The following is a 247-nucleotide window of genomic DNA, read 5'->3' on the forward strand; positions in this document are numbered from 1 at the left end:
CCAGGACAGAAGCTTTCAAGGAAACTTCAAGACGAACATGCTGGGGCCTGAAGCAAACAGGCCAAATCTCATCTCCGTAGACTGTTGAAGTAAAAGTCTATGACAATTTTCCGATATTACCCATATTCCAAAGGCACTTAAATCTAAGACTGAGCCCAGTGATCTATATACCCATGATGGCAGAAGACAACTTGAAAACCCTAACAAGTAACTGGAAAGAAGGCATAAAAGCAAGAGTATCCAGGCT

Source organism: Mastomys coucha, unplaced genomic scaffold, assembly GCF_008632895.1.
Source record: "Mastomys coucha isolate ucsf_1 unplaced genomic scaffold, UCSF_Mcou_1 pScaffold6, whole genome shotgun sequence".
NCBI classification, from domain to species: Eukaryota; Metazoa; Chordata; class Mammalia; order Rodentia; family Muridae; genus Mastomys; species Mastomys coucha.